Below are 18,954 nucleotides of genomic sequence, written 5' to 3'. Positions count from 1 at the left end.
GCCTCTGGAGGAACGTTGGCACCTGCCGCCCAGCAAACAGGGGATGTACCACCAACACCACCACCACCACCTCCGTCACCAAGCGTCTCAACCATGTCACACGCCAGCGTTCAGCTCTCCATCTCACAAACATTTGATAGAAAGCGTAAATTCCCACCTAGCCACCCTCGATCCCTGGCCCTGAATGCCAGCATTTCTAAACTACTGGCCTATGAAATGCTGTCATTTAGGCTGGTGGACACAGACAGCTTCAAACAGCTCATGTCGCTTGCTGTCCCACAGTATGTTGTTCCCAGCCGGCACTACTTCTCCAAGAGAGCCGTGCCTTCCCTGCACAACCAAGTATCCGATAAAATCAAGTGTGCACTGCGCAACGCCATCTGTGGCAAGGTCCACCTAACCACAGATACGTGGACCAGTAAGCACGGCCAGGGACGCTATATCTCCCTAACTGCACACTGGGTAAATGTAGTGGCAGCTGGGCCCCAGGCGGAGAGCTGTTTGGCGCACGTCCTTCCGCCGCCAAGGATCGCAGGGCAACATTCTTTGCCTCCTGTTGCCACCTCCTCCTTCTCGGCTTCCTCCTCCTCTTCTTCCACCTGCTCATCCAGTCAGCCACACACCTTCACCACCAACTTCAGCACAGCCCGGGGTAAACGTCAGCAGGCCATTCTGAAACTCATATGTTTGGGGGACAGGCCCCACACCGCACAGGAGTTGTGGCGGGGTATAGAACAACAGACCGACGAGTGGTTGCTGCCGGTGAGCCTCAAGCCCGGCCTGGTGGTGTGTGATAATGGGCGAAATCTCGTTGCAGCTCTGGGACTAGCCAATTTGACGCACATCCCTTGCTTGGCGCATGTGCTGAATTTGGTGGTGCAGAAGTTCATTCACAACTACCCCGACATGTCAGAGCTGCTGCATAAAGTGCGGGCCGTCTGTTCGCGCTTCCGGCGTTCACATCCTGCTGTTGCTCGCCTGTCTGCGCTACAGCGTAACTTCGGCCTTCCCGCTCACCGCCTCATATGCGACGTGCCCACCAGGTGGAACTCCACCTTGCACATGCTGGACAGACTGTGCGAGCAGCAGCAGGCCATAGTGGAGTTTCAGCTGCAGCACGCACGGGTCAGTCGCACTACAGAACAGCACCACTTCACCACCAATGACTGGGCCTCCATGCGAGACCTGTGTGCCCTGTTGCGCTGTTTCGAGTACTCCACCAACATGGCCAGTGGCGATGACACCGTTATCAGCGTTACAATACCACTTCTATGTCTCCTTGAGAAAACACTTAGGGCGATGATGGAAGAGGAGGTGGCCCAGGAGGAGGAGGAGGAGGAGGAAGAGGGGTCATTTTTAGCACTTTCAGGCCAGTCTCTTCGAAGTGACTCAGAGGGAGGTTTTTGGCAACAGCAGAGGCCAGGTACAAATGTGGCCAGCCAGGGCCCACTACTGGAGGACGAGGAGGACGAGGATGAGGAGGAGGTGGAGGAGGATGAGGATGAAGCATGGTCACAGCGGGGTGGCACCCAACGCAGCTCGGGTCCATCACTGGTGCGTGGCTGGGGGGAAAGGCAGGACGATGACGATACGCCTCCCACAGAGGACAGCTTGTCCTTACCCCTGGGCAGCCTGGCACACATGAGCGACTACATGCTGCAGTGCCTGCGCAACGACAGCAGAGTTGCCCACATTTTAACCTGTGCGGACTACTGGGTTGCCACCCTGCTGGATCCACGCTACAAAGACAATGTGCCCACCTTACTTCCTGCACTGGAGCGTGATAGGAAGATGCGCGAGTACAAGCGCACGTTGGTAGACGCGCTACTGAGAGCATTCCCAAATGTCACAGGGGAACAAGTGGAAGCCCAAGGCCAAGGCAGAGGAGGAGCAAGAGGTCGCCAAGGCAGCTGTGTCACGGCCAGCTCCTCTGAGGGCAGGGTTAGCATGGCAGAGATGTGGAAAACTTTTGTCAACACGCCACAGCTAACTGCACCACCACCTGATACGCAACGTGTTAGCAGGAGGCAACATTTCACTAACATGGTGGAACAGTACGTGTGCACACCCCTCCACGTACTGACTGATGGTTCGGCCCCATTCAACTTCTGGGTCTCTAAATTGTCCACGTGGCCAGAGCTAGCCTTTTATGCCTTGGAGGTGCTGGCCTGCCCGGCAGCCAGCGTTTTGTCTGAACGTGTATTCAGCACGGCAGGGGGCGTCATTACAGACAAACGCAGCCGCCTGTCTACAGCCAATGTGGACAAGCTGACGTTCATAAAAATTAACCAGGCATGGATCCCACAGGACCTGTCCGTCCCTTGTCCAGATTAGACATTAACTACCTCCCCATAACCATATATTATTGGACTCCAGGGCACTTCCTCATTCAATCCTATTTTTATTTTCATTTTACCATTATATTGCGAGGCTACCCAAAGTTGAATGAACCTCTCCTCTGCCTGTGTGCTAGGCCTAAATATATGCCAATGGACTGTTGCAGTGGTGGGTGACGTGAAGCCTCATTCTCTGCTATGACATGCAGACTAATTCTCTGCTGACATGAAGACAGATTCTCTGTTACGGGACCTCCCTCCTCTGCCTGGGTGCTGGGCCTAAATATATGCCAATGGACTGTTGCAGTGGTGGGTGACGTGAAGCCTGATTCTCTGCTATGACATGCAGACTAATTCTCTGCTGACATGAAGACAGATTCTCTGTTACGGGACCTCTCTCCTCTGCCTGTGTGTGTGCTGGGCCTAAATATATGCCAATGGACTGTTGCAGTGGTGGCTGACGTGAAGCCTCATTCTCTGCTATGACATGCAGACTAATTCTCTGCTGACATGAAGCCAGATTGTCTGTTACGGGACCTCTCTCCTCTGCCTGTGTGTGTGCTGGGCCTAAATATATGCCAATGGACTGTTGCAGTGGTGGCTGACGTGAAGCCTCATTCTCTGCTATGACATGCAGACTAATTCTCTGCTGACATGAAGACAGATTCTCTGTTACGGGACCTCCCTCCTCTGCCTGGGTGCTGGGCCTAAATATATGCCAATGGACTGTTGCAGTGGTGGCTGACGTGAAGCCTCATTCTCTGCTATGACATGCAGACTAATTCTCTGCTGACATGAAGACAGATTCTCTGTTACGGGACCTCCCTCCTCTGCCTGGGTGCTGGGCCTAAATATATGCCAATGGACTGTTGCAGTGGTGGCTGACGTGAAGCCTCATTCTCTGCTATGACATGCAGACTAATTCTCTGCTGACATGAAGACAGATTCTCTGTTACGGGACCTCCCTCCTCTGCCTGGGTGCTGGGCCTAAATATATGCCAATGGACTGTTGCAGTGGTGGGTGACGTGAAGCCTGATTCTCTGCTATGACATGCAGACTAATTCTCTGCTGACATGAAGACAGATTCTCTGTTACGGGACCTCTCTCCTCTGCCTGTGTGTGTGCTGGGCCTAAATATATGCCAATGGACTGTTGCAGTGGTGGCTGACGTGAAGCCTCATTCTCTGCTATGACATGCAGACTAATTCTCTGCTGACATGAAGCCAGATTGTCTGTTACGGGACCTCTCTCCTCTGCCTGTGTGTGTGCTGGGCCTAAATATATGCCAATGGACTGTTGCAGTGGTGGCTGACGTGAAGCCTCATTCTCTGCTATGACATGCAGACTAATTCTCTGCTGACATGAAGACAGATTCTCTGTTACGGGACCTCTCTCCTCTGCCTGTGTGTGTGCTGGGCCTAAATATATGCCAATGGACTGTTGCAGTGGTGGCTGACGTGAAGCCTCATTCTCTGCTATGACATGCAGACTAATTCTCTGCTGACATGAAGACAGATTCTCTGTTACGGGACCTCCCTCCTCTGCCTGGGTGCTGGGCCTAAATATATGCCAATGGACTGTTGCAGTGGTGGGTGACGTGAAGCCTCATTCTCTGCTATGACATGCAGACTGATTCTCTGCTGACATGAAGCCAGATTGTCTGTTACGGGACCTCCCTCCTCTGCCTGGGTGCTGGGCCTAAATATATGCCAATGGACTGTTGCAGTGGTGGCTGACGTGAAGCCTCATTCTCTGCTATGACATGCAGACTGATTCTCTGCTGACATGAAGCCAGATTGTCTGTTACGGGACCTCTCTCCTCTGCCTGTGTGCTAGGCCTAAATATATGCCAATGGACTGTTGCAGTGGTGGCTGACGTGAAGCCTCATTCTCTGCTATGACATGCAGACTGATTCTCTGCTGACATGAAGCCAGATCGTCTGTTACGGGACCTCTCTGCTCTGCCTGTGTGCTAGGCCTAAATATATGCCAATGGACTGTTGCAGTGGTGGGTGACGTGAAGCCTCATTCTCTGCTATGACATGCAGACTGATTCTCTGCTGTCATGAAGCCAGATTGTCTGTTACGGGACCTCTCTGCTCTGCCTGTGTGCTAGGCCTAAATATATGCCAATGGACTGTTGCAGTGGTGGGTGACGTGAAGCCTCATTCTCTGCTATGACATGCAGACTGATTCTCTGCTGACATGAAGCCAGATTGTCTGTTACGGGACCTCTCTCCTCTGCCTGTGTGCTAGGCCTAAATATATGCCAATGGACTGTTGCAGTGGTGGCTGACGTGAAGCCTCATTCTCTGCTATGACATGCAGACTAATTCTCTGCTGACATGAAGCCAGATTGTCTGTTACGGGACCTCTCTCCTCTGCCTGGGTGCTGGGCCTAAATTTATGACAATGGACTGTTGCAGTGGTGGCTGACGTGAAGCCTGATTCTCTGCTATGACATGCAGACTGATTCTCTGCTGACATGAAGCCAGATCCTCTGTTACGGGACCTCTCTCCTCTGCCTGTGTGTGTGCTGGGCCTAAATATATGCCAATGGACTGTTGCAGTGGTGGCTGACGTGAAGCCTCATTCTCTGCTATGACATGCAGACTAATTCTCTGCTGACATGAAGACAGATTCTCTGTTACGGGACCTCCCTCCTCTGCCTGGGTGCTGGGCCTAAATATATGCCAATGGACTGTTGCAGTGGTGGCTGACGTGAAGCCTCATTCTCTGCTATGACATGCAGACTAATTCTCTGCTGACATGAAGACAGATTCTCTGTTACGGGACCTCTCTCCTCTGCCTGGGTGCCGGGGCCTAAATATCTGAGAATGGACTGTTCCAGTGGTGGGTGACGGGAAGCCAGATTCTCTGCTATGGAACCTCTCTCCAATTGATTTTGGTTAATTTTTATTTATTTAATTTTTATTTTAATTCATTTCCCTATCCACATTTGTTTGCAGGGGATTTACCTACATGTTGCTGCCTTTTGCAGCCCTCTAGCTCTTTCCTGGGCTGTTTTACAGCCTTTTTAGTGCCGAAAAGTTCGGGTCCCCATTGACTTCAATGGGGTTCGGGTTCGGGACGAAGTTCGGATCGGGTTCGGATCCCGAACCCGAACATTTCCGGGATGTTCGGCCGAACTTCTCGAACCCGAACATCCAGGTGTTCGCTCAACTCTACTTACCACCCAAATGAATTTTACCTCCTTTTCTTCTCACTAATGGAGCTTTCATTTGGTGGTATTTTATTGCTGCTGACATTTTTACTTTTTTTGTTATTAATCAAAATGTAACGATTTTTAAGGTATTCGCTGATGGGCATAGTGAGTTCATAGAACTTTTTATTTTTTGTCACAAGTTAGCGGAAAATGATGATGATTTTTTTTTTTTTTCTTACAAAGTCTCATATTCCACTAACTTGCGACAAAAAATAAAAAATTCTAGGAACTCACCATGCCCCTCACAGAATACCTTGGGGTGTCTTCTTTCCAAAATGGGGTCACTTGTGGCGTAGTTATACTGCCCTGGCAATTTAGGGGCCCATATGTGTGAGAAGTACTTTGCAATCAAAATCTGTAAAAAAATGACCGGTGAAATCCGAAAGGTGCACTTTGGAATATGTGCCCCTTTGCCCACCTTGGCATCAAAAAAGTGTCACACATCTGGTATCGCCGTACTCAGGAGAAGTTGGGAAATGTGTTTTGGGGTGTCATTTTACATATACCCATGCTGGGTGAGAGAAATATCTTGGCAAAAGACAACTTTTCCCATTTTTTTATACAAAGTTGGCATTTGACCAAGATATTTTTCTCACCCAGCATGGGTATATGTAAAATGACACCCCAAAACACATTCCCCAACTTCTCCTGAGTACGGCGATACCAGATGTGTCACACTTTTTTGCTGCCAAGGTGGGCAAAGGGGCACATATTCCAAAGTGCACCTTTCGGGTTTCGCCGGTAATTTTTTACACATTTTGATTGCAAGGTACTTCTCACACACTTGGGCCCCTAAATTGCCAGGGCAGTATAACTACGACACAAGTGACCCCATTTTGGAAAGAAGACACCCCAAGGTATTCCGTGAGGGGCACTGCGAGTTCCTCGAATTTATTTTTTTGTCACAAGTTAGCGGAAAATGATGATTTTTATTTTTTTTCTCTTTTTTCCTTACAAAGTCTCATATTCCACTAACTTGCGACAAAAAATAAAAAATTCTAGGAACTCGCCATGCCCCTCACGGAATACCTTGGGGTGTCTTCTTTCCAAAATGGGGTCACTTGTGGCATAGTTATACTGCCCTGGCAATTTAGGGGCCCATATGTGTGAGAAGTACTTTGCAATCAAAATGTGTAAAAAATGGCCTGCGAAATCCGAAAGGTGTAAAAAATGGCCTGCGAAATCCGAAAGGTGCACTTTGGAATATGTGCCCCTTTGCCCACCTTGGCATCAAAAAAGTGTCACACATCTGGTATCGCCGTACTCAGGAGAAGTTGGGGAATGTGTTTTGGGGTGTCATTTTACATATACCCATGCTGGGTGAGAGAAATATCTTGGCAAAAGACAACTTTTCCCATTTTTTTATACAAAGTTGGCATTTGACCAAGATATTTTTCTCACCCAGCATGGGTATATGTAAAATGACACCCCAAAACACATTCCCCAACTTCTCCTGAGTACGGCGATACCAGATGTGTCACACTTTTTTGCTGCCAAGGTGGGCAAGGGGGCACATATTCCAAAGTGCACCTTTCGGGTTTCGCCGGTAATTTTGTACACATTTTGATTGCAAGGTACTTCTCACACATTTGGGCCCCTAAATTGCCAGGGCAGTATAACTACGCCACAAGTGACCCCATTTTGGAAAGAAGACACCCCAAGGTATTCCGTGAGGGGCACTGCGAGTTCCTAGATTTTTTTTTTTTTGCCACAAGTTAGCGGAAAATGATGATTTTTTTTTTCTCTTTTTTCCTTACAAAGTCTCATATTCCACTAACTTGTGACAAAAAATAAAAAATTCTAGGAACTCGCCATGCCCCTCACGAAAAACCTTGGGGTGTCTTCTTTCTAAAATGGGGTCACTTGTGGCGTAGTTATACTGCCCTGGCAATTTAGGGGCCCATATGTGTGAGAAGTACTTTGCAATCAAAATGTGTAAAAAATGGCCTGCGAAATCCGAAAGGTGAACTTTGGAATATGTGCCCCTTTGCCCACCTTGGCATCAAAAAAGTGTGACACATCTGGTATCGCCGTACTCAGGAGAAGTTGGGGAATGTGTACATATACCCATGCTGGGTGAGAGAAATATCTTGGCAAAAGACAACTTTTCCCATTTTTTTATACAAAGTTGGCATTTGACCAAGATATTTATCTCACCCAGCATGGGTATATGTAAAATGACACCCCAAAACACATTCCCCAAATTCTTCTGAGTACGGCGATACCAGATGTGTCACACTTTTTTGCAGCCTAGATGCGCAAAGGTGCCCAAATTCCTTTTAGGGGGGCATTTGTAGACATTTGGATCCCAGACTTCTTCTCACGCTTTAGGGCCCTGTGACGAAACCAACCTCGCCACGGTGTTTTGGAGGGGGCTGGTTGCTAGCCTCTTGCCTCAGGATTATGGCCCATACTAACTTTAAAGAAAACAGACCGGCCGCACAGCTTAAATCTGTCTTTGGAATTGTGTTTTATGTTATTATGCGTTCGGTTAAATTGTATGTTATGTGAGGGCACCCAGATAGCTAATAGTATTGTATTCGTGTATTCTGAGTGCCATTCACCTAATGATATGCACTCAGACTTGAGCTATCTGGGGATATGTTAAATGTCTGTGTTTGCTGTGGGGGTGTGACATTGTGTGTTTGGGTGGTGATTCCTGTCCTGTTGTCTCCACGTGTGTATTGGTGTTTTCCCTTTGTCCTGAGACATAATTGGATTGCTCCTCGGGTGTCGCCAGGCAGAGAGGAGGAAACCATGATGCATTGTGGGGATGTGTTGTGTCTGTGTATCCTGAATTTCTGCATATCTGTCCTGTGTCGCAGTCTCCATTCTGGTCCCCTAAGGGCTGTGGCCACCAGATGGGGACCTGCATAAATACGGGCGGGTAGCCCTCAATAAAGTGTTCCTGTTTTATCCTTCATCATGCTGAGACTGGTGTTTGGATAACTGATCAAAACTGGGGGATTGCTATACGCTGAAGATTTGCTATACTCCCCTGGCATAACTACTAGCTCTTGTAAGAGCTGTTCCTGCTCTCTGGCTGTAGGAGAGGTTCACCCACTGGGGCCTGGAGCCTTGTCGTAGGTCCAGCGTGGGTGGAGGACGGTGAGACCCCAACCAAGCTGCGGCGGTTCGTGGGGTCTGCAGGGTGTACGGTGTCAAGTGGAGTGCTTGGAGTCCTCGGAAAGCACTAGGAGCATCTATCGACGGAGGTACCCGGTCGGGGTGCTAGGATATCCGTTACATTGGTGGCAAGCAGTGGGATGGCGTCCTAGTGTGAGGAGAAGCAGCTCGGAGACACCGTTCGTGGAGTATATTGAGGGCAACGCTAGTATCCGTACAGCGCCCCTGGCTACAGCAGGATGGAATCGGCTAGTCTTCGAACAGTGTTCCACTACGAGGAGGATGATGACCCGGACTGGAGGGATGAAGACAGAAAGGAAGTCTGGTATGATGCCCTGGAAGATGCCCAGCGGCGGCGAGGTGAGAGTCTCCCCAGTTATGAGCAGCGGCTACAAAAGCGTGTGGCGATGCGGATGGGTCTCTTGGGAGAGCAGCCCCAGGATGACTGGGTAACAGAGCTCCAGAACCTGGTATGTAAGGAGCTTTGGCTAGAGGACGCTTACCAGGCCCTAAGGTGGCATGTCATTCAACATTCCCCCTGGATGGCTGAGCACGACAGACCCGAGGGTGAGGATTATGATGGACCTGGGTTACTATGGGATGCCTTGGAGGAGGACATTGATCTTGGCAGCACGGAGGAGTCTAGGTTTTGGGACATCTACGACTACCGGATGGGCATGCATGATTATGCTGACGGAAGGGAGGTGAGCAAAGACATGATCCACCTGGTAACAAGGGAGTGGGAGCTGGAGCAGACCTACCAACACCTGCTCAGCTCTGTTTATCCCCAACCTACTCGACAAGTAGAGCCAGATCTGCCCTCCTACAACTGGGAAGACTTGCCGGCGATACCCCCTGCTTCCCTACCAACTCCCAAAGTAGGGAACTTCATTGACTGGTTCTGAGAAGTCGTCCCGACGGCAGGTAGAGATGGGACCGAAGTCTCTCCACCGGCCCTACAGGGATGCTGGGTAGCCGGCCCAGATCCCCAACTACAGCCAGCATTACCTGGAGTCCAGACAGTCGGTCTGACTTCCCATCGACAGCTTAACTTACAGGGAGAGATGACAACCGGTCTCTCTCCCCAGCGGCAGACAGGATCACAGGGAGAGGAGATTGTCAGTCCCCCGTCCCTGCAGCAACCAGCATTACTAGGAGTGGAGATTGTCGCACCCACTACCCAGCACCAGGCAGCGTTACAGAGAGTTGAGACAGTCGGTCTGACTCCCCAGCAGCAGTGTGTTGTAAAGAGAGAAGAGACAACCAGTCTCTATCCCCAACCACAGGGGGACAGCACCCCTAACTTCGATGGTGCAGATGGGACCGCGGTCTCTGCACCAGGCCTACCAGGATACTGGACGGCCGGTTCAGATCCCCCACCAACCCTGCAGGAATGCCTGGAGGAGGAGGTAAGCGATTCCTCCTCTCCACAGCCAATCTGCAACAAGGTCCTGGGGATAGGATTTCCTGATCCCATCCCAGCGGAAGAGCTGGCATCTGGGCAGAGCCCAGTCGGCCTCTGCCCTCCCCTATCCTCTACTCCAGAGCCGGACTTCCCACAGGCTACCCCAGCGGAAGAGCTGGCCTCTGGGCAGAGCGCAGTCGGCCTCTGCCCTCCCCCATCCTCTTCTCCACAGCCGGACTTCCCACAGGCTACCCCAGCGGAAGAGCTGGCATCTGGGCAGAGCGCAGTCGGCCTCTGCCCACCAAGTACCTACAGCTCCAAGCTGGAGAACCACAAGGCAGCAAGGAGTCGCAGATGCCCACTCAACAGCTGGGGACATACGGAACAGAGCCAGGCCCCAAAATTCAACAGGTCCAGTATGGGGTTGTGGTTGGACTGCCAGACTAACTCAGGTACTGACCGTGAGGTCAGGTATCTGGTTAGTCTTCCCTGGAAGGGGGAGATGTGTGACGAAACCAACCTCGCCACGGTGTTTTGGAGGGGCTGGTTGCTAGCCTCTTGCCTCAGGATTATGGCCCATACTAACTTTAAAGAAAACAGACCGGCCGCACAGCTTAAATCTGTCTTTGGAATTGTGTTTTATGTTATTATGCATTCGGTTAAATTGTATGTTATGTGAGGGCACCCAGATAGCTAATAGTATTGTATTTGTGTATTCTGAGTGCCATTCACCTAATGATATGCACTCAGACTTGAGCTATCTGGGGATATGTTAAATGTCTGTGTTTGCTGTGGGGGTGTGACATTGTGTGTTTGGGTGGTGATTCCTGTCCTGTTGTCTCCACGTGTGTATTGGTGTTTTCCCTTTGTCCTGAGACATAATTGGATTGCTCCTCGGGTGTCGCCAGGCAGAGAGGAGGAAACCATGATGCATTGTGGGGATGTGTTGTGTCTGTGTATCCTGAATTTCTGCATATCTGTCCTGTGTCGCAGTCTCCATTCTGGTCCCCTAAGGGCGTGGCCACCAGATGGGGACCTGCATAAATACGGGCGGGTAGCCCTCAATAAAGTGTTCCTGTTTTATCCTTCATCATGCTGAGACTGGTGTTTGGATAACTGATCAAAACTGGGGGATTGCTATACGCTGAAGATTTGCTATACTCCCCTGGCATAACTACTAGCTCTTGTAAGAGCTGTTCCTGCTCTCTGGCTGTAGGAGAGGTTCACCCACTGGGGCCTGGAGCCTTGTCGTAGGTCCAGCGTGGGTGGAGGACGGTGAGACCCCAACCAAGCTGCGGCGGTTCGTGGGGTCTGCAGGGTGTACGGTGTCAAGTGGAGTGCTTGGAGTCCTCGGAAAGCACTAGGAGCATCTATCGAAGGAGGTACCCGGTCGGGGTGCTAGGCGTTCCGTTACAGGCCCCTAAAAAGCCAGGGCAGTATAAATACCACACATGTGACCCCACTTTGGAAAGAAGACACCCCAAGGTATCCAATGAGGGGCCTGGCAAGTTCATAGAATTTTTTTTTTTTTCTTATAAGTTAGCGGAAATTGATTTTTTTTTGTTTTTTCTCACAAAGTCTCACTTTCCGCTAACTTAGGACAAAAATTAAAATCTTTCATGGACTCCATATGCTCCTCAGTGAATACCTTGGGGTGTCTTCTTTCCAAAATGGGGTCAGTTGTGGGGTGTTTGTACTGCCCTGGCATTTGAGGGTCTCCGCAATCATTACATGTATGGCCAGCATTAGGAGTTTCTGCTATTCTCCTTATATTGAGCATACAGGTAATGAGATTTTTTTTTCCGTTCAGCCTCTGGGCTGAAAGAAAAAAATGAACGGCACAGATTTCATCATTCGCATCGATCAATGTGGATGAAAAATCTCTGCCAAAAAAAGAAAATGGAGGGGAAAGGCATCTGCCAGGACATAGGAGCTCCGCCCTACATCCATACCCACTTAGCTCGTATGCCCTGGCAAACCAGATTTCTCCATTCGCATCAATCGATGTGGATGAATAAATCATTGCCGGGATTTTTTATTTTTTTTATATATATACAAAGTGTTTGCCAAAGCATAGGAACGCCGCCTCCTCCTCAGCTCGTATGCCTTGGCAAACGTATCTGTCACTGCAGAGGAGAAAATCCCGTCTTGCAGCGCCGCATACACCGACTTGCGTGTAATCTGACAGCAGCGCAATGCTTCTGTCAGAATGCACATCGGTGCTGCAGCTAGTAGATCGGTTGGTCCACCTGGAAGGTGAAAAAAGAAAAAAAAGAAAAAACCAGGCCACAACGCAATAATTTTATTAACTTTGGAACAGAACATGTAAACTTTAACTTTTTGAACTAAACAGTAACGTGTTTGCTTACTGGTGTTTTTTTTTTGTTTTTTTACCTTTATAGAACAAACCTCTCCTTCCCCATGGGTCAATCTACAAAGCGCAAATCGCCCAAAGATGTGGCGAAGTGCGTTATGCACTTTGTCCCATGTGAAAGGAGACGTTTGCAGCAGCTGTGAGTGAATGGGCCCTAATAGCCCTGTGTGCCTGTCCTGGTGAGATGATCCCTATGCTAGGTGTACCTGTGTGTGGTACTTCCGGAAACACTCCCCTAAGCATAGGGCAGGGTGGTCAGGACAGTCAGGACAGAAATAGCGGGTGTCACGCCTTATTCCACTCCTGCTACAGACACGACATCTTTTTCGGGGTGACGGGTGGGTTGAGGTACCAGCAACGACATTGGGGAAATGTCGCTCGTGTAGACGGCTAACTACACTGGTGGATGGGGCCACGGAACCTCCTGGATACAGGAGGTTCTCGATGATCTCTTCCTGAAATTTGAGGAAGGATCCAGTTCTCCCAGCCTTACTGTAGAGAACAAAACTATTGTACAGAGCCAATTGAATTAAATATACAGACACCTTCTTATACCAGCGTCTGGTTCTGCGGGAAACTAAATACGGAGACAACATCTGGTCATTGAAGTCCACCCCTCCCATGTGAAGGTTATAGTCGTGGACTGAGAGGGGCTTTTCAATGACACGGGTTGCTCGCTCAATTTGTATTGTCGTGTCTGCGTGAATGGAGGAGAGCATGTAAACGTCACGCTTGTCTCTCCATTTCACCGCGAGCAGTTCTTCGTTACACAGTGCGGCCCTCTGCCCCCTTGCAAGACGGGTGCTAACGAGCCATTGGGGGAAGCCCGCGCGACTAGTTCGCGCGGTACCACAGGCGCCAATCCGTTCTAGAAACAAATGCCTAAAGAGGGCCACACTTGTGTAAAAATTGTCCACATAAAGATGGTACCCCTTGCCGAATAAGGGTGACACCAAGTCCCAGACTATCTTCCCACTGCTCCCCAGGTAGTCAGGGCAACCAACCGGCTCCAGGGTCTGATATTTTCCCTCATAGACACGAAATTTGTGTGTATAGCCTGTGGCCCTTTCACAGAGCTTATACAATTTGACCCCATACCGGGCGCGCTTGCTTGGGATGTATTGTTTGAAGCCAAGGCGCCCGGTAAAATGTATAAGGGACTCGTCTACGCAGATGTTTTGCTCTGGGGTATACATATCTGCAAATTTCAGGTTGAAATGGTCTATGAGGGGCCGAATTTTGTGGAGCCGGTCAAAAGCAGGGTGGCCTCTGGGACGGGAGGTGCTGTTATCACTAAAGTGCAGGAAACGCAGGATGGTCTCAAATCGTGTCCTGGACATAGCAGCAGAGAACATGGGCATGTGATGAATCGGGTTCGTGGACCAATATGACCGCAATTCATGCTTTTTAGTTAGACCCATGTTGAGGAGGAGGCCCAAAAAAGTTTTAATTTCGGAAACTTGGACTGGTTTCCACCGGAAAGGCTGGGCATAAAAGCTTCCCGGGTTAGCGGTTATAAATTGTGTGGCATACCGGTTTGTCTCTGCCACAACTAAGTCTAAGAGCTCCGCAGTCAAGAACAGCTCAAAAAATCCCAGGGCCGAACCGATCTGAGCTGTCTCAACCCGAACTCCAGACTGGGCGGTGAAAGGGGGAACTACAGGTGAGGCTGAAGTTGGGGACTGCCAATCAGGGTTTGCCAGCACCTCTGGGATTCTAGGGGCTCTACGGGCACGTCTTTGTGGTGGCTGTGACGGGGTCACTACTGCACGTGCCACCGTACCAGCTTCAACTGCCCTTCTGGTGCTCGCTACTTCACCATGTTCTACGGCAGTGCTGGTACTAGGTCCAGGAAGGGCTGGGCTGCTGGTGTATGCCTCACCACGTAATCCGACAGCACCAGCCCCACTCTGCTGCTCTTGAAGCGGATCCTGCGCAACCTGCGGTCTAGCTACACGGGGCCGGGTACGCCTGCTGCTATCAGGGACCTCAACCTCCTCGTCCGAACTTTGGGTCAGAGAGCCACTGCTTTCTACAGGTTCGTATTCTGAACCGCTGGATTCATCAGATGAGGGTTCCCACTCCTCATCCGACTGGGTCAGAAGCCTGTAGGCCTCTTCAGAGGAATACCCCCTGTTTGACATGTGGGCAACTAAATTTAGGGGTATTCCCTGAGACTACCCAAGAAAAAAAAAGCAAGCCTGTCTTACAAAGGGGAGGATAGCGAAGTACCGGAGGCCGCTGCGGTTGATAAAAAAAATATCAAAACTGATTTTTTTATCGCCGCAGTGCGTGTAAAGTGAATGTGCAGCGATCAAAAAAAATAATTTTTTTTGTCACTGCAGTGGGGCGGGCGTGGGCGAACGCACGTGTGGTTTTGGGTGGAGGGAGAACTAAAGTGACACTAATACAATTATAGATCTGACCGTGATCAGTTTTGATCACTTGCAGATACTATAAAAGTACAAATGCTGATTAGCGATACGCTAATCAGCGAATAACGGACTGCGGTGCGGGGGCTGGGCGCTAACCGATCCCTAAACTACCTAACCAAGGGACCTAAACTATACTGAAACCTAACGGTCAATACCAGTGAAAAAAAAAAGTGACAGTTTGCACTGATCACTTTTTTCCTTTCACTAGTGATTGACAGGGGCAAGAAGGGGGTGATCAAAGGGTTAATAGGGGTGATCTGGGGGCTAAGTGTGGTGTAGTGGGTACTCACAGTGATGTGTGCTCCTCTGCTCCTCTGCTGGAACCAACCGACCAAAAGAAGGAGCAGAGGAGCACAGCAGCCATATAACCCCATCATATTTACTAATATGATGGGTTAAATGGCTGCTGATTGTTTTTTTTGAAAATCAGCAACCTGCCAGCCAATGATCGTGGCCGGCAGGTTGCTGATGAAATACTCTGCTGCGAAATGCCGGCCCGCGATGCGCATGCGCGGGCCGGCTGTGACGTAATCTCGCGTCTCGCGAGATGACGCGCCGATGCGTCCAGGAGGAACAAATCAACCACCTCCCGGACGCATCGGTGCGTTAGGCGGTCGGGAGGTGGTTAACATAGCTAACCACATTTACTTTCCCACCTATATTTCAAAACTGAAGCTCCAGAAGTTGCAAAACTACCATTTTGCAACTTGCTGCAGCCAGAATTCTTGAATGAAGGCATGATAAATTCCCCCCATGTGTTTAGCATCCTTCACATCCCCAGAATTTGCTAAAATTTTCATTCATGGAGCCGTGGGTAGCCATGTTATCATGGGTGGTGGGTAGACCACCTGCAATCTATCAGTGGTGGTCATGCTTGCACACTATAGGAAAAAGCGCTAGCATCTCTGGTGGCAGGGACCGTGGGAGTGCATGTAGGTGAAGTGCTTTTTCCAATAGTGTACAAGCACAACTACTGCTATTGGATTGCAGGGTGGTCATAACCAAGGAAATGAGCAGTGTATAATGTGATGGAAAAATTGATCGTGCTCCAATGTGCTCGGGTGCTCAACAGAGCACACAAGCACAATGGAAGTCAATGGGAGAACCCGAGCATTAAACCAGGCACCCCCTGCTCTGAAGAGGGGAGGGTGTCTGGTTCACAGGAAAAGGTCAGAAATAGATGGAAACACCACTGAAATGGTTCGGGAACAGCATGGGGAGGATGTCTGGTTGCATTTTGGACTCCCAGGTCGCTGCTGGAAACGATGTTGTCCGAGTAGTATGCCACTTTTGCAGACTGACAATAATACGCACAAAACCGAAGATAAAATCAATTTTAGAGGAAAAATTGTTAGGAAACATTCTTTCCTGTATATTTACTTGCATATAAAGTGCAAGTGCTGCCAAAAATTACAAGGATGAGGCACTCTGATACAACCTGTATATGACATAAAGGAGGGCCTCATTCACATTGTAGTACAATTGATAGTGGGACTCCTACAGTCATAAAGCCTATGCACTAAGAGAAAGGGCTGCCAAAAGTTACAAGGAACTGGCAGTCCAATACACTCTTTATTACACATACACACCCTTGAAAATGGTGGCTGTACAGCGGGAACAAAGGAGAGTGTTCCTTTCTTCCAACTGTGATGCCGGCCAGTTACGGTCACTAATGAACCAATGAGGAGAGAATGGGTGGAGGAGGGGAGGGATAATTAACCAGAGGACCGGGCTTTATTAACTAAGTAGCAGGACATGTAGAGCGGTGCCCAGGGATCTCCCTGCACTTACTATTATTTTGCTCCGTTCGCCCACTGTGGCCCCCGTTACATTCTCCCGCGCTGTATGATAATTACTACTATTGGAACACCAGGGAGGAGACATCAGCTTCTAACCCTAGGAGTTTCTTCTCCCTGGCTGTAGCGCTGTCCATTAACTGGGCTGAGCGTCACAGCCAGGGAGAAAAAAAAACTCACCTTCTGCCTGCGCAGTGATTTGACAGCGCTACAGTCAGGGAGAAGAAACGCCTAGGGAGAGAAGCTGATCACTGGTGTTCTTATGCTATTACTTAGCAACATACAGCGCGGGAGACGGTAATGGTGGCCACAGCGGGTGAACCGAGCAGCGCCCAGATATAATAGTAAGTGCAGGGAGATCCCTGGGAGCTGCTCTACATGTCCTGCTACTTAGTTAATAAAGTTTGGACCCATGAAAGGTTCTCTTACAGATACAGGAGGTGGGTGTGGCACCTGAGGGGTTAACTGACGCTGATTGCAGCTCCCTGTCAGAGGTCGGGTGCCGGCTATGTGATTCTGCCACACCCGCCTCCTGTATCTGTATTAAAGGTTAATTATCATTGGTGACGCAGTGCACCCCCCAAGTATTAACCACTCCAGGACCGCCGTACGCAGGATTGCGTCCTGCCGGCGGCCCTGCTCTTCTGGGTGGACGCATATACGCGTCCTCCCGCGAGAGCCGAGATTTCCTGTGAACGCGCGCACACAGGCGCGCGCGCTCACAGGAACGGAAGGTAAGCGAGTGGATCTCCAGCATGCCAGCGGCGATCGCTCGCTGGCAGGCTGGAGATCCTAATTTTTTAACCCCTAACAGGTATATTAGACGATGTTTTGATAACAGCGTCTAATATACCTCCTACCTGGTCCTCTGGTGGTCCCTTTTGTTAGGATCGACCACCAGAGGACACAGGTAGGTCAGTAAAGTCGCACCAAACACTACACTACACTACACCCCCCCCCCGTCACTTATTAACCCTTTATGAACCCCTGATCACCCATGATCACCCCATATAAACTCCCTGATCACCCCCCTGTCATTGATCACCCCCCTGTCAGGCTCCGTTCAGACGTCCGTATGATTTTTACGGATCCACGGATACATGGATCGGATCCGCAAAACACATGTGGACGTCTGAATGGAGCCTTACAGGGGGGTGATCAATGACAGGCGGGTGATCACGCATATACACTCCCTGATCACCCCCTGTCATTGATCACCCCCCTGTCATTGATCACCCCCCTGTAAGGCTCCATTCAGACGTCCGCATGTGTTTTGCGGATCCGATCCATGTATCCATGGATCCGTAAAAATCATACGGACGTCTGAATGGAGCCTTACAGGGGGGTGATCAATGACAGGGGGGTGATCACCCATATACACTCCCTGATCACCCCCTGTCATTGATCATCCCCCTGTAAGGCTCCATTCAGACGTCCGCATGATTTTTACGGATCCATGGATACATGGATCGGATCTGCAAAACACATGCGGACGTCTGAATGGAGCCTTACAGGGGGTGATCACCCATATACACTCCCTGATCACCCCCTGTCATTGATCACCCCCCTGTAAGGCTCCATTCAGACGTCCGCATGTGTTTTGTGGATCCGATCCATGTATCCATGGATCCGTAGAAATCATGCGGACGTCTGAATGGAGCCTTACAGGGGGGGTGATCAGTGACAGGGGGGTGATCACCCTGATCACCCCCTGTCATTGATCACCCCCCTGTAAGGCTCCATTCAGACGTCCGCATGTGTTTTGCGGATCCGATCCATGTATCCATGGATCCGTAAAAATCATGCGGACGTCTGAATGGAGCCTTACAGGGGGGGTGATCAGTGACAGGGGGGGTGATCACCCTGATCACCCCCTGTGTCACGGACGGTGTACAGGAAACAAGGCAAAGCAACATGTATAAACGACTCGCTGGATCCAAAAACTAAGGAACCAAGGGAGACCCCTGCAGAAGACCTGGCACTTTCCCTGGCTGCTCAGCCTATGCAAAGATCCGAATGGTGGAGGTTTGCATATCCACGAACCTTGACTATAAAGCCCTGAGCACCCTACAATAATGAGGGGACACGACCACCGGCTCCCTACACAAGATACGGAGGGAGTCAGGGTCACCTGGGATCCAGCAAACAGATAATAACAGAAAAAGGTACAACACTTAGCTTTGAAGCAAACAGGAGGACAGAGTCAGCGTGCACACACACTCCAGGAAGAAGTATAAGCCGCCCAGAAAAGCCTT

The sequence above is a fragment of the Bufo gargarizans genome, chromosome 1, assembly GCF_014858855.1.
Source record: "Bufo gargarizans isolate SCDJY-AF-19 chromosome 1, ASM1485885v1, whole genome shotgun sequence".
NCBI lineage: Eukaryota > Metazoa > Chordata > Amphibia > Anura > Bufonidae > Bufo > Bufo gargarizans.
Note: the sequence above shows the minus strand (reverse complement) of the source record.